The sequence below is a fragment of the Triturus cristatus genome, chromosome 1_2, assembly GCF_964204655.1.
Source record: "Triturus cristatus chromosome 1_2, aTriCri1.1, whole genome shotgun sequence".
Taxonomy (NCBI): Eukaryota; Metazoa; Chordata; class Amphibia; order Caudata; family Salamandridae; genus Triturus; species Triturus cristatus.
In genome coordinates, this window is record NC_140580.1 from 717,501,414 (window position 1) to 717,516,807 (window position 15,394).

The following is a 15,394-nucleotide window of genomic DNA, read 5'->3' on the forward strand; positions in this document are numbered from 1 at the left end:
TCATGTGTGTCAGAATGCTAATACAACTCTGTCTACACATACACAGGTCATGTGGATGAAGACGTGGGACCAACACTGGCACCCCCCTTAGCACCACAGATGCTGGAAATCCATGGCACTGGCACACAAGTGACGGGTGACAGCTAAACACCACCTGCTGCTCACGGAGAGCCTGCTATACACCATTGAGCCCCTAATGGGGAATTCACACACCATGTCAACCCGGTGCAACCCGTATGTTTCCGAGGTCAGTGTCACACACATTGATGGCTCCATCACAATCCCATTACAGATGACTGTCACCAAGTCTGACCATCAATTCTGGTGAATTCTGCTCAAGGTCATGTGCCCCATGGTGATTCTACATGTATGCAAAGTAACCAAACATGAACAGGAGCAGTGCACACACATTCAAAACAAATACCACTCACAAAAAGCCGTGCTGCATCCCTTACCCGAAGGAGATTTTCAAACTTGTCCGTGCATGTAACGCTGATTCAGCACATGTTGCTGTGATCATGAGGAATAGCAGGAGCACAACAATGCCACCAGCAGACAGCATGCGCAAGGACCTGTGGATGGGAGACACACCAGAAGTCAGCCAAAAGAAGTACATCCGCATGCATGTGCATGTACTCGACACGTATTAGGTTGTCAACATGCTAGGTGACAATGATGACTCAGGAAAGACATTCTTCTATTGCACCATCACTCGAGTGACACATCCAAACACACCTCAGACTCACTTGGAAGACATGCAGATGGACACACACATTGCAACACATGCCACACACAGCCCAATGCGTGCACACTCAGACACTGGAACTCACCACTAAGCAAAGAAGTCGCGTATGAGCCGACTCCGCATGTCCTCCGCCGCCTCCTCCTCCTCCACATCACTTGCCTCGTGCCCAAGCCTTTCATCCTCCACGGGTGGATGGTCCTGCTCATCTGGATCCAGGATGAGTGGCACAGCTTTCTCCACTGCCATGTTGTGCAGCATGCAGCACAGGAGGAATATCTTGCAGACCTTCACCAGTGCATATGGGAGTGCGCCACCGGTCTTGTGGAGGCAACGGAATCGGCTCTTCAGGAGGCCAAACGTCCTCTCTATCACTCGCCTGGTCCGCCCATGGGCGTTGTTGTAGCGGTGATCGGCAGCCGTGCTGGGGTTGCGGAGAGGCGTGATCAGCCATGGCATGTTGGGATAGCCAGCGTCCCCTACATGGAAACATCATGGACAAGAGTGGGTCAGGGGAAGCAGTAAGACAGGAAGATGACGTTAAATACAGGACTGGCAGAGTATACCCACCAACAATGCATGCTCGTTCGTTGTGCAGCTGCAGCATCATTTCAGGCACCCTGCTACGCCTCATGATGTACGCATCGTGTGCTGATCCTGGAAAACGAGCACAGACATGTGAAATCACCATGTTGGCATGACACACCGCAAGGGCATTAATGGAGTGGTAATGCTTGCGGTTACGGAAGGCTATCTCCTGTGCCTGTGGTGGTACCAAAGCCACATGTGTTCCATCTATGGACCCAATGACATGGGGCATCCCTCCCAGGGCATAGAACTCACGCTTGACAGCTGTCAACTGCTCAGGAGTTGGGAATTTTATGAACTCATCAAGGTGCTCCAACATGGCCTCTAAAAAATCATGCAGAGCACGGCTCAACATGGTTTGGGACATCCCACCCACATGGGCAATGGTATGTTGAAAGGTATCCATGGCCAAGAAATGTAGGGCTGCCATCACCTTCATCTTGGGTGTCAGTGCACCAGGATACCTGTGTAGCAGTTGGAGGTGTGCTGCCAGCCGTGTCGTCAAGTCCTCAATCGAACGTTGGGGGAAGCGGTAGCGGCGTATACAGTCATTTTCCCGCATGTCAGCCAAGTCCGGAATTGCTCGAGGGAGAGGCGGAGCCCTGCAGTGAATTAGAAGGGACAACGAAGAGTGAGTACAGTACACCACCAATGTCAATGTACTGAGCACATGGTCAACAGGCAATACACATATGCTACATACAGAGTCAGGTCTGTGCAATATGCCCTGGACACGTGTGCCAGGCATGTGACACTCCTACCAAGAGACAGCTCCAAACGTTTATTCTCAACCTCATAATGCCATGCCATGAAACTAGCTGTGGGCCAGTGTAAGTGAGCAGGCAGACGCATTCCAGGAGTTACAGACAACCAAATATGTGCAGAGGAAGGATGTCTTATTGTACAGACAGGTTGCGTAACACTAGAGGCACAGGTCACATGTACTAGAAAAATGACACACCACACACCTTGCCATTAAGGATTACATTTCAAGAATGACCCCACATACATTGAGAGTATGCAGATATGTCCTTGTTGTGAAACTCTGTGTCGATGCATACACACACACCTTACGTCGGATTCCACATGTGGCGTGGTATGCGTAACACTGTGCCATGGCCATCTACACACAGACACATGTTGGTTGCAGCAACTGCAGATGCATTTGACCAAACACCTACAGCAATCCCATGGGAACACATGACACATACATGACATAGTCACATCGTGCAATGCGGGTAGTCACATGTCAGGTGTGAAAACCCCTGTAGCTGGCATCAGGGGACAGTTGCGTGTGTTGTTGACTGTGCCATGGCAGTGACGCTTTTCACAAGTGTTCTGTACTACATGCACACATGTCAAAGGAGTGAAGGGGATGTCTGGCACATACTCCACCATCGCACATGACACCTGTACACATCTCATCATACATCTATTGCCTTCACAACTCAGGAGTAATGTGCCACATTACAGCCTGACACACCTGTGCCAGACACATGTAGTACTGCACAGACAATGCCTTGATGTCCAGCCTTGGACATGTATGTCAGCTCTATTCCTTTCTGTGTGCTGCCTGTCACCACTGTCAGGTGTGAAATGCACCGTACATGCGCTCTGAGGGCGTGTGTACGTTCCCCATCACTATGGGAGTGCTGCCGTAGGCCTACCCATAGTGAAACGGCCCGTACACGTGTGTGTACGGGGTGTATCACTATGGGTACGCATACGCGAGCAAAGCCATAGTGAAACGGCCCGTACACGCGCGTGTACGGGGCGTATCACTATGGGTACGCATACGCGAGCAAAGCCATAGTGAAACGGCCCGTACACGCATGTGTACGGGGCGTATCACTATGGGTACGCATACGCGAGCAAAGCCATAGTGAAACGGCCCGTACACGCGCGTGTACGGGGCGTATCACTATGGGTACGCATACGTGAGCAAAGCCATAGTGAAACGGGCCGGTACGCATACGCGAGCAAACCCATAGTGAAACGGCTCGTACACGCGCGTGTACGTCCCGTTTCACTATGGCTTTGCTCGCGTATGCGTACCCATAGTGATACGCCCCGTACACGCGCGTGTACGGCCCGTTTCACTATGGCTTTGCTCGCGTATGCCTACCCATAGTGATGCGCCCCGTACATGCGCGTGTACGGGCCGTTTCTATGCATGTGGTGTGCCCTAGGGCCCTGGAACTCACCGTACCTGTGTGTGAATGTCCAAATTACATAGGGGACACATGAGGGACAAGTATAAAGCCTACATGCATGCTGGTTGTCATGGAGACCGAGTTTAAAGTTTGAATTTTTTTCATCAGGTGCCCAGCTAAAGTCGGTTTGAAAGAATCTACATTGTTGCAAAGTGGTTGTTGAGTTGACATCATGATCAATAAAAAAAAAGAGCAAAGCCACTGACTGTGGTAGGTTTAAAGGGATTGGAGGAAACATAGGATGCAAATGTGAGTGACCGTCCATAGCATTGTCCCTGGCTGTCCCTGCTGAGCTTTACCTTGTGCCTGCCAGAGAGGCGTTGAGACTACTACACCTGGCGCCCCCTTTCTCCCGCCGCCGCGCTCCTTTTTGTGTGGCCGCTGTGTGGAGTAACGGGGGAAGAACTACATTACCCAGACTCCCCGGACCCCAACATCCCGGAAGCTGCGCCAGGAAGCGCTTTAAAATCTGAATCATTCCCGGTGGAGCGGGTGTGCCGTCCATAGCATTGTCCCTGGCTGTCCCTGCTGAGCTTTACCTTGTGCCTGCCAGAGAGGCGTTGAGACTACTACACCGGGCGCCCCCTTTCTCCCGCCGCCGCGCTCCTTCTTGTGTGGCCGCTGTGTGGAGTAACGGGGGAAGAACTACATTACCCAGACTCCCCGGACCCCAACATCCCGGAAGCTGCGCCAGGAGGCGCTTTAAAATCTGAATCATTCCCGGTGGAGCGGGTGTGCCGTCCATAGCATTGTCCCTGGCTGTCCCTGCTGAGCTTTACCTTGTGCCTGCCAGAGAGGCGTTGAGACTACTACACCTGGCGCCCCCTTTCTCCCGCCGCCGCGCTCCTTCTTGTGTGGCCGCTGTGTGGAGTAACGGGGGAAGAACTACATTACCCAGACTCCCTGGACCCCAACATCCCGGAAGCTGCGCCAGGAGGCTCTTTAAAATCTGAATCATTCCCGGTGGAGCGGGTGTGCCGTCCATAGCATTGTCCCTGGCTGTCCCTGCTGAGCTTTACCTTGTGCCTGCCAGAGAGGCGTTGAGACTACTACACCTGGCGCCCCCTTTCTCCCGCCGCCGCGCTCCTTCTTGTGTGGCCGCTGTGTGGAGTAACGGGGGAAGAACTACATTACCCAGACTCCCCGGACCCCAACATCCCGGAAGCTGCGCCAGGAGGCGCTTTAAAATCTGAATCATTCCCCGCGTCGCGGGCTCGCGCGCGGGCTAAGCCCGGGCAAAGGGCGGGCCCTCTGTGGCCCTCAGTGGCCGAGGTCGGCCGGGCAGGGCCCTGTTATTTTCATATTTATGTTTTATCGCATGTACATTTCGGACAGCTATCGAAGGCGATAAAACGGTGAGAGTGATACAACTATTGACTGGTCGCATATATATTTTACTCTGACTGTTGATTCTCAATATATTGTTGGTTTATCTATTCGTTTATTGGTAGTCCTTGTTTTATTCTTTTATAAAATGACAGCAAAAAAACTACGCTCTGGAAGAGTCTTAGGGGGGAGATCATGTATCAAAACTAGATCCAACCCCATGAGGAATAAATTTGAACATAGCTTACAATTGAAGGGACAGATGCAACTGTTTAAATTATGGGGAAAAACAGAGAACAAACATATGGAAGCTCCAGCTATTACTGACAATGAAATAATAACTATGACGGAACCACCGTTAGAGGTAGCTTCCGATATTAACTTTATGTTAACTACAGAAAAAGTCTCTTCCACCCCATTCTTGACTAAAGATGTAGATATTCCAACATGTTTCTCTGAAAGGAGACAATTCTGTCCCTATGAAAGCAGATTCGATTGGTCTTCAGATTAACACTCTTAAGGATATAGAAGATCAGGTGGAGGATACAAAAGAAATCTCTATCCCGTCTAGTATTGATCTAGAGTTGTGTGGTCGATATATGAGTGAGAGGATTTTGAAACAGCCTGATCCTAGTATTTCCCTAAAAGGAGCAACGCCTTCAGGATTACGGTTATTTAGTAGTACTCCTTCTATTACATCTAATGATATTCTTTCATTGGAGAGTGATTTGAAATCTCCGCAATTTAATCTATCAGGTATTTGCTCTCTCACTGCACCTGAATATATAAAAAATGAAAAACCAATCTCTGACTCCCTGATAGCACTTGAACATTTACTGACCTCTATATTAGGTCTATTGGGTAAATTTGTTGGGAGCGCTGACTGTATTCTGGACTCAGTTACTGAAATATTAAAAGTACTAACTGTTAAAAATGCTGTGAACGGGTCTATTTTTCCTATCGAACCCGTTGTCCAGAATGTTCTTGATAGTAACATTCCATTAAGTAAAAATGTACCAGTGGGGATGTCAGTAAAAGTAGACATTCATGAGCCCTCAACGACTTCTCCACCACTCTCTTCAAATCTGAGGAAAGAGTTGGAACCGACTCTGAAGGAAGAACAATTGGCAGCGGTTAATTTAACCGCTGGAAACAAACGTTTTCCTATTTTTATTCAGGATAAAAAAGAACCTGAAGGCACCGCAGTGATTACGGGGAAAGTAAAAGAAAAAAGCAGAAAGAATAAAGGGAAAAATAGGAAACCAGTTCGCAAATATAAGAAGAAAAGACAGAGGCAAATTATTTTTCAAAAGCATGAAAATACAGAAGTACTTGATGATATAGAAACTCCAGAAAGTTTATTATTGGAGACTCCCTCTATAGAGGTTGCTGGTGGTCTCACCAACCCTATACTTGATGGTCCCCTTGATGTCAGCACTATGGATGGGGGAGTCCTATGTTCCGAGGGTGGTGGGATAGAGCCTTCGGTACTAAGGGATGAAGTTATAAGTAATATACCAACGATAATAAGGGTACTTAATCCATCGGCATCTACTTTTTGCCCTTCAGTGAATGTGCCCACAAATTTAACTACTGTATCACTAAAAACTTCTAACCCATGTGTGGATACCTTGTCACTGGATTTTCTCCCCTTATTTGACTCAGACCTTAATATGAACAGATCATGGTTGCTGAATTCCTTTAAGGACATTGAAAGCTTAAAACTTATTTTGTCAAGCGATATTGATTTGGTTTCTAAAATAAGGTTTGAAAATGGTCCGCGCATAAGGGTAAAATTTTGTTCAAAAATAATAGCGAATCTTGTCCTTCAACAAGCGGAAATATTCCAATGTAGAGGGATTGATGTGTTACCCTTTCTTAATAACGGAAGGCATACGTTTTTTAGAAAAGGAGTTTCAGAGCCGGGTTGTCGGCAAGAAGATCCGACCACCCATATTAAAGATCTAAAGATACGGGTCTCTAGAGGAAAGCGTACGGTCTCTCAGGTACTTCCTCCCCCTGAAAGTTTGGTTCCTTCTTTAACAGAAGATAATCAACAATGGAATTGGCTCCCAGGAATTTTATCTAGTAATACAGCGAATAATTTAAGACCGCTTTTTCATCTTTAACAGACAATTAAAAATCATATCCTGGAATGCCGCAGGATTACATAATTCTCCTCAGAAGCTTGAATATCTATTCTCTTTGAATGCAGATGTGTTATGCATTCAGGAAACATGGTGCAAAGATTCCCTTTATGGGGGGAAAGATTATTTTGTATTTGAGGCTGCCGCCTTACCTTCAAAAAAAGGGCATGCGAAGGGACGAATAGCCTGTTTTTTATCAAATTCATTACAATGGCAATTCTCCCATTATAAGGATACTAGTAATCTTTTTCAATCTATAACTATTAATAATCTTGCGTCCACAGGTAGACGGACTTCTCTTGTGATTTTAAATGCATATATTCCACCTGAAGATATCTTTAATACTGTTCTGAAGCGAATGTTTTCTTATGTAAAACAATTACTAGAGCTTGATCACCCCCCATATATCTTACTTATGGGTGACCTAAATAGTAAAGTGTCCACCTCTAGTATAGATATGTTCAGAACTAAATTTAAGGAAGAAGCATATAATATACCCCAAGCAATCTTTCCTAGTAAAATAAAAACTAATAAAAGAGGAAAGATATTACTTGATGAATTCAGTCATTTAGAGGGGCTAATTGTAAATGGTAGGATGCCTTCTGACACCCCAGCTAAGTTTACACACAGTTCTTATAGGGGTGAATCCATTTTGGATTATGTAATTACAGATTATGACTCATTTTCTTATGTTCAGGACATGATGATCTCTCAATCCTGCTTGAGCGACCATAATGTGATTAACTTAATAATCTCATTACAACCCCCAGACACTGAATCCTGGTCTATAATTAATAAAGGTGTTTCTATTCACTGCAAGTCCGGAAGGTGTTTCTGGGACCCTTCCTCTATGAAAGATGTACAAAAAATTCTTGCCCAAACCTTACTTGAATTAGATGATTGGCAGGGTAGGGAATTTCTATATTTTGAAATTTTTAAGGAAAAGCTTATTACGAGAGCTAAGAAAGTAAGAATACCTAAGAAATTACATCTCCCTCCTAGTTTATTACTTCCCCTAAATAAGGAAATAAATAAACTTGTAAGACAACAGTACCTTAATAGAACTAAGGAAAAAGAGCACAAGATAGCCCTATTAAGAAGAAGGAGAGCTAGACTTAGAATAAAATTAAAAAGAGAAAAAGAAGACTCTCTCTGGATTAGGTTAAGAGAGGCATCGGCCTTTAATAATTCTAGAGAATTTTGGTCTCTAATAGGGAAAGGATGTGGGGTAAGAACTTCCCCTACCCCTATCTCTATTGCTGAAGATGTTTGGACATCATTTATACTTAGTTTGTATGCCCCTAACAGCGTAGAGGGTGACAGCCGGGTCCCAGCCCTGATTAGTCAGCCTAATATAGAGCTTCCGACTGAGAAAACCATTGCTTCAGTAATAAAGAGTATGAGTGCTTCTGGAGCTATGGGTCCGGATGAGCTGCCCATGTCTATAATAAAGCAAGACGTTACTTCCTGGAGTAGGATTCTCCTTCCAGTATTTCATGCTTGCTTTCTATCAAGATCAGTCCCTAACTCTTGGAGGGGAAGTATATTAATCCCCATATTTAAAAAGGGAGAGAGGGATAATCCGGGGAATTATCGTCTAATAGCTCTATTGGACTCTATAGGGAAAATTTTTGCTAAATGTCTTTTGATTTTAATTTCTGAATGGACGGAACTAAATGATATTTTACCCTTGGAACAAACTGGTTTTCGTAAAGAGCATGGTACACTTGATAATCTAACAGCATTACAGGTGATTGTAGATAAATACGTACGTGTTCGTGGTGGTGGAATATATGCGGCATTCATTGATTTCTCCACAGCGTTCGATAAGGTGGACCGTCCAACGCTGTGGAGAAAGCTCGCTACTTTAGGTATGCCGTTACAGTTACTTGAACTTGTAAAATCCCTTCACTCGAACACGTGGTGTAAGGTACTACAAGGCGGAGAAAGAGGTTTGTCTCAACCTATTCCTTCCCCTAATGGGCTGAAACAAGGGTGCATACAGGCCCCTATATTGTTTTCTCTTTATACGGCAGACCTTCCTTCTTCCATCTCAGTGTGCGATGGGATAGCCCCGATAATTGGAGGATAATCAGTATCAATATTAATGTACGCAGATGATATCCTCATATTAGACTTAACCCCGAAGGGCTTATCTAACCGCTTACATGCATTAAATCAATTCGCAGTAGCAAACTACATGAAGATTAACGCTTCGAAAAGTAAAATCATGTGCATTTTTGGAAAGAAAAAATGTAGGTCTGAAAATTATAGATGGGCCATAGGTGGCCATAGTTTAGAGGTGGTTAAAACCTACACCTTCTTAGGTAAAATAATCTCTGCAAACCTCAGTGGGAAACCCCATACAGACCATAATGCGCGTAAAGCATTGGCTCATGGTATGGGGCTTTGCTCCTTGTATAAGGCTACAGGGAAGAGACATTTCACATTATTTTTGGATGTATTTAGGGCAAAGATCCCCGCAACCCTACTGTATGGGTTAGAATTAGTGGAGTTAAAACATTGGGGATTTTTACATAGAACGGAAGGAAAGATATTAAGAAGAATTACTTCTATTAACACAGCTTGTTCTATATCCTCATGTAGACTGGAATTCGGACTCCGAAGTTGTTGGGTACAGGGGTTGATTGCCCTTATAAGGTGGGTAGCTTGCTTAGCTAGAGGTAAAAAGAATTCCTTACGGGAAGCCATTAAAAATGAGCTTCTGGGCAATTTTAACAAGTTTTCCCTGTTAGTAAAAAACTTTAGAAAAGCAGCTACTCTGTTAGAGTTGGATGTAAGCACTTTGTTTTTACTTACTCCCTCTGAACTAAAGTCTAAATTAAAAAGTGTATCTTGGGAACTCAGTTATAAACTGGATATGATTGCCCAACAAGGAAAAACGGAAAGGCAATTCCTTTTAAATTCATACTTACCAAAGCTGGCACAACAATACCTTACATGGAATATCCCCCACAGAGTCCGTAGGTTATGGTACCTTTTAAGACACGATTTGCTCCCGCTAAATACCCTTTTAGCTAAATGGTACGGTGTTTCATCGGTGTGTAATCTTTGTCATAATGCGGTACAGGATCGCAATCACGTATTGTTTATTTGTCCCGCTTTACGCTCATTGCGTTACAAATGGTTGAAACCTATCTGTTTACAATTAGGAATTTTAAATGTAAATACCTTCTTCCATGCACTGTATTGTCCGCCAAATGAAATGTTCTGTTTTAAAGTTTTTAACTTCTTTAAAGGCTTTTTAGATATTTATTGAATGATATATAGAGAAATATTAGACAATTGTCTGACCAGTGAATATGATGTATTACTTTCTCATTCGCCCTCTTGTGATTTTATTGTAAGTATTGTTGTATAATTGTGTGTTTATTTTATGTGGCCCTCTTAAGAGAGCCAAAACATAATAAACTTAAACTTGAACTTGAAAAACTTGAACTTGAGTGACCAATCACTCTGTACTCCTGTGAATGAAACAGGGTAGCAAGGTAGATATAAGGCAGCCAGGTCCCATGAGAGAGCACTTGCCTGCACATCCTTTGATTCAACTACACTGCTGCTGCTCGTGAATCCTCTGGCACCATGTCCAGGTCTGTGGAGAGGGCCCAGCCTTTCACCCAGGAGGAGACCCAAGCCCTGCTGGATGTGATCCTCCCACAGTACCCCATGCTGTACGGTCGACCAGGGGTTCAGGTGAGTGCTGAGTCCACTAGCAAAGACTGTGCCCCTTTTTGTGACTGACTTCTGCCATTGTGTCCAGGTGTAACACACATGCAATGTACTGTAGGGTGGGTCCCGGGTGGGGGAATGCCTAATGTCTCCCAGCCAGAGCATGCTGTGGTGCATGTCTGCTCTCCTCACTTGCATTGTGTGTACTGTGACAATCACTGCGTGTGGCATTACACATTCTGCCTGTCTAATCCTCCTGGGAATGTTGTTACTATAGTCCTCATGTGAATCTGTGGTCTCCCCAGTGTGACAGGTGGCAGTACCCACAGATGTGTGTTTGTTTAGTGTACATGTGCTGAGAGTGTCCAAAAGATGTGTTTGTCCCCTGGACATTGGTGTGTGTGTGTAAGTCCCCTGTCATGTGGGTGAGTGCATATGTGGAGTGTAGCACCCCAGCTGCATGAGGGATGGATATACCCTGCCCATCTGATGTGAGCAGGGAGCAGTGCTGTGTGTCTGCGGTGATGGGCCAGCCCCACACCTGTGACACCCCCCAGTCTAGTGGCACATGTGCAGAGTGAGGTGTGTAGCTGCAGTTGTCAATGGCAGGTGATTGTCCTGTGGCTGTGTGTGTCTGTGTACTCGGCTGAGGGCGCCTCAGTGGCCTGTGGCATGTGACTGCTTTGAGGTGCTGCACATAATCCTGGTGTCGCTTGTGATGCACAGTGTGAGCCTGGATGATTGATTGTGTCGTACCCCTCATGCCACCTGTGTACTCTACAATGCCACCTAGTGCTTTTTGCCTTCCACAGAGGAAAGTGTCCCTATGACACATGTGTAATGAGTTTGATGCATTCTATGCCCTGTTAAAACCAGCCAAATTGTTCTAATGTGTGTCTCTGTGACATGTCGCAGGTGTATTGATGTTGTCTCACTTTTTCATCCTCACAGGTAGGCGCCTGTGCCAAGGAGCAGATCTGGAAGGACGTCGTCAGTGCCGTGAGACAGATGGATGGTCGGAAGCGGCGCCTAGCCCAGGTGAGGAAACGCTGGCAGGATATCCGGTGCTGGACGCGGAGGATCGCACGGGTCCTGCTGGGGGGCTCACCTGTGAGCCAGAAGAACCATGGGCGCCGCCGTCTGACCCACATCCATAAGCGTGTGCTGGCAGTCGTCTTCCCTGACATGGACAGGCGCTTACGGGAAAAGCAGCAGCAGGAAGGGGGTAGGTACATGTGTGTTTGTTGTGTGTCACCAGCATTTGTAAGTGCACAGTTGCATGGATACACTGCCAGGGTTTACATGTGCAGTGCAGTTCCTGGTCCCCAAAGTGTAGCGGTGCTGTCCTTCCTCCCTTCCCCTCCTTGGCATGTGTACCCTGGTCTGTGTGTAGTCACACTTGCACAAGGTTATCTAGGCCGCCAGTTTATCGATGTGCCCAATGCTTGCAGCTTCATGTGTGGGGGTGGTGTGTAACAGGTTTTGGGACCTTGCCTGTGCCCTGTCCAGTTCAGTACTTGTGGGGTCCATGTCAGTTGTCACTGATGCTGAGTCCAGACATAGGAGTGTGTCTCTAAAGTGTATTGCTTTACAGCATGCATGTCCTATTTTGTGGCCTGTGACATGATGTGCATGAGTGTGAGATATGCAGAGTGCAGGGATGGTGGCTTGTGTTGCAGTCAGTACCATTCAGGACCATGGAGTAGTGTGGCCACTACTGTCCCCTGGGGCATCTTTTCCTAGGTATCATGTGTGTAATCCAAAAATGTCGACAATCTCTGTGTCTACAGCATAGGTTGTGCTCTGTGCCATTGTACCCTGGCACCATTTGTGTCTACGTAAACTCTGCTACATGTGTCCACTGTACAGGCTGACCAAATGTCCCTTGTTCAAACTCACGGGGGCCAGTGCCTGTGTGTAATGGTTAAATGATCTGATGATGGCCATTTGTAGATGATGTATTTGTACCGGCGCACCAGGGGTATTTTGTATCCAATCAGGATTTCTTGCAGGCCATGTGTTTTAATTCCAGACTAAGAGATGTAAGTGCTTCCTGTGTCTCAATAAATTGTCTCGTGTAGGGGGTGGTTGGTGCGGGCAAGGCCTACATGTCTAGACCTGAAGTCTCCTTGCTAGGTCAGGCCAGTGTGTGATGTTTGTGTGGACATACACTCAAGGTGCAGAGACCCATTAACCCCTTCGGTGCCACGCCCTTTCCCCCTCCTGTGCCGGGCGTTTCCCATGCGGGTGGGTTTCATGACGAGATAGTCTCGTCATGGGCACAGCACGACCGTGCTCCATGACGAGACTATCTCGTCATGGGCACAGAAGAGGTTAATGTTGGGCATGTTTTTAAGTATTGCCTTTGCAGCATGTGCCTACAGTTAATAGACATGGTTCCTGCTCATCCCTTTTTACGCCAACGCTGTGTGCTGCAGATGCTGTGCTGGATTGTCCCCAGTGCCTGGCTCCTCTGTACAAATCTATATCATGTTATTTGCTATTGTGTCATGCTCTCCATAGTTGTTCAGTGGCATGGTGGGTCAACCAACTGTGTGTTGCAGGGCCTACATATGTGCCTTGTATTGTAGATGTTACTCATGTTGCTTTTCAGGCTATGCACTGTGACCTATGTGGATTTGACTCATGTGACATATGTATACAGGTGTCTGATTATTTCCTGTCTCTTCACCTTGCTCACAGCATCGTCGGGGGACACCGAGGGAGACACTGGCACGGACCGTGAGGAGGGATCGAGCACCAGTGCCATCAGTGCAGAGTTGTCTGGCACATCGAGTGGCACGGAGGCCGACGGGAGTGCAGCGGAGGACCTGTCCAGTCAATCCACCACCGACTATGACGCAGACGGGTCCGAGGCTGAGCACTCCGAGGGGGCGGAGGCTGGTCCCACGGCTGACACCAGCACTCCATCACTACCCGCCCCCTCCATTCCGATCACTGGCCTCCCACTTGCTCGTGTCCCTTCCTGCCGTGCTCGGTCAGCACGTGTCTCCTTCTTGCCAGGCACCGCACCCCCTGCCCCCACCAATGCCGAGTCTGTGGACATCCTGCGGCAGTTGCGGGTTGGTCAGACTGCGACGCTTAATGTCCTCCATGGCCACAGCCAAGTGCTGAACCAGATGGAGGCATACTTGGAGGGCATTTCAGCCGCGCAGTCTGACCAACGCAACTTGCTGAGGTCCATCGACTCGACACTGACTGCAGCAGTGGGTCTCCTGCAGCGCTACGTCCCACCCCCTACCCCTGCCCCATCCACACTTCCCACTCCCATGCCTGTCCCACGTACACCCAGACGTCAGCATGCACGCACACCACCAGACACAGGCGACACACCAGCAGGGCAGGGCAAGCGCACACCTCCTGGCACGCACACACAGGGTGAGGTAGGCACACCCACTGGGTCGGGGGGCAAACGTAAGTCACGCAGCCAGAGTGGGAGTCCGCATTCCGCAAAATCCACTCCCTCCAAATCCACTCCCCTCAGCTCTCCTGGCCACGAATCCAGCAAGGATTCCTTCATGGCCGCTCTGTCCCTGAGCCCAACAGTGACACCACCCAGCAAGCGGGCAAAGGAGTCCCCGGTCAGGGTAGTTGAGTGCCCCCCCCTGTCCACACCCTCCCCCAGTGGCGCTGCGACCCATTCCTCCGCCCCCCCCCTCCTTGGGGCCTGTGGTTCCTTCGGGTGCAGGGGATACGCTGGGGGACCTTGCAACCGTGTGCAGCGCCATTCTGACCTCCTCCTTTGGCGCTGCCCCACCCCCTGTGGTGGAGTCCTCCGTCTCTGCACCCACAACACCTACCCTTGCCCCTCCAGTCCCTGCGGTGCCTGGTCCTTCCCCCCCACATGATGCCCCCCCTTCTGTGGATGAAATGGACATGTGAACTGTGCAGGCAAGTTAGGGGACATACGTCCCGATGTGTACCCCCCAGGACTTTGCTGATGGCCTGGCCCATGGGCCTTGTAAATAGTGGACATTTATAACAATTTATTTTGACTGCTGACTAAAGCATTTTGTTTTTCTTTTGCACAATACTGCTTTTCTGGTATTGCTGTTGGTGGTGCTGCTCCATGTTTGGGGTGGGGATAATGTGTTAGGGGTCTGGCAAATGTAGTGGTGTGCTGCTCATGGGATGGACCCTGGTATCTGTGTGCCATCACAAGGTATTTGCGAAATAACTTTGTTCATGTATGCTCTTACTGCATGGTGACATTGTCCCAAGGTGTGTTCCTTCCTCTGTGGACCCTGACTTCTTCCCTGCAGGGTGTTTCCTAAATGTTGTGCTGAGCTGTGTCTACATATCCTTGGTGTGTGACAGATCCGTTCTACTTTGGCCATGCATGCTGGGCAATGTCTCCACCTGCATCATTTGTGGCATCCTTGGTGGTCACTGTACTTGTGTGTGGAGTATATTGTAGTTACTTCATGTGGACATGTTCCCTTTTACACACCATGCATGTGTGTACTCCCAGCCTCACACACATGTTACGTGTTCTGCAGGGTCTTTGAGCACCTGACTGACAATTTTGGGCATTGTATCTGTGGGTACTGCACCTTTTCTTTCCATGGGCACTGCTGGGAGGACTCTGCACCCACCCCTCCTGTGTCTGGGCACTGCTGGGAGGACTTTGCACACACCCCTCCTGTGTCTGGGCACTGCTGGGAGGA